This window comes from Oncorhynchus clarkii, unplaced genomic scaffold (assembly GCF_045791955.1).
Source record: "Oncorhynchus clarkii lewisi isolate Uvic-CL-2024 unplaced genomic scaffold, UVic_Ocla_1.0 unplaced_contig_5680_pilon_pilon, whole genome shotgun sequence".
NCBI classification, from domain to species: Eukaryota; Metazoa; Chordata; class Actinopteri; order Salmoniformes; family Salmonidae; genus Oncorhynchus; species Oncorhynchus clarkii.
Genome location: NW_027260990.1, coordinates 25,832 through 27,500, shown reverse-complemented (window position 1 = coordinate 27,500; position 1,669 = coordinate 25,832).

Below are 1,669 nucleotides of genomic sequence, written 5' to 3'. Positions count from 1 at the left end.
TGTACTGGAGTACACAGACACACATCCTACACTACACATGTACTGGAGTACACAGACACACATCCTACACTACACATGTACTGGAGTACACAGACACACACCCTACACTACACATGTACTGGAGTACACAGACACACATCCTACACTACACATGTACTGGAGTACACAGACAAACATCCTACACTACACATGTACTGGAGTGGACACACATCCTACACTACACACGTACTGGAGTGCACAGACACACATCCTACACTACACATGTACTGGAGTGGACACACATCCTACACTACACACGTACTGGAGTACACAGACACACATCCTACACTACACATGTACTGGAGTACACAGACACACATCCTACACTACACATGTACTGGAGTGGACACACACCCTACCCTACACATGTACTGGAACACAGACACACATCCTACACTACACATGTACTGGAGTGGACACACATCCTACCCTACACATGTACTGGAACACAGACACACATCCTACACTACACATGTACTGGAGTGGACACACATCCTACATTACACATGTACTGGAGTGGACACACATCCTACACTACACATGTACTGGAGTGGACACACATCCTACACTACACATGTACTGGAGTACACAGACACACATCCTACACTACACATGTACTGGAGTGGACACACATCCTACACTACACATGTACTGGAGTGGACACACATCCTACACTACACATGTACTGGAGTGGACACACGTCCTACACTACACATGTACTGGAGTGGACACACATCCTACACTACACATGTACTGGAGTGGACACACATCCTACTCTACACATGTACTGGAGTACACAGACACACATCCTACACTACACATGTACTGGAGTGGACACACATTCTACACTACACATGTACTGGAGTGGACACACATCCTACACTACACATGTACTGGAGTGGACACACATCCTACACTACACATGTACTGGAGTGGACACACATCCTACACTACACATGTACTGGAGTACACAGACACACATCCTACACTACACATGTACTGGAGTACACAGACACACATCCTACACTACACATGTACTGGAGTACACAGACACACATCCTACACTACACATGTACTGGAGTACACAGACACACATCCTACACTACACATGTACTGGATTGGACACACATCCTACACTACACATGTACTGGAGTGGACACACATCCTACACTACACACATACTGGAGTGCACAGACACACATCCTACACTACACATGTACTGGAGTGGACACACATCCTACACTACACACGTACTGGAGTACACAGACACACATCCTACACTACACATGTACTGGAGTACACAGACACACATCCTACACTACACATGTACTGGAGTGGACACACATCCTACCCTACACATGTACTGGAACACAGACACACATCCTACACTACACATGTACTGGAGTGGACACACATCCTACCCTACACATGTACTGGAACACAGACACACATCCTACACTACACATGTACTGGAGTGGACACACATCCTACACTACACATGTACTGGAGTGGACACACATCCTGCACTACACATGTACTGGAGTACACAGACACACATCCTACACTACACATGTACTGGAGTGGACACACATTCTACACTACACATGTACTGGAGTACACAGACACACAT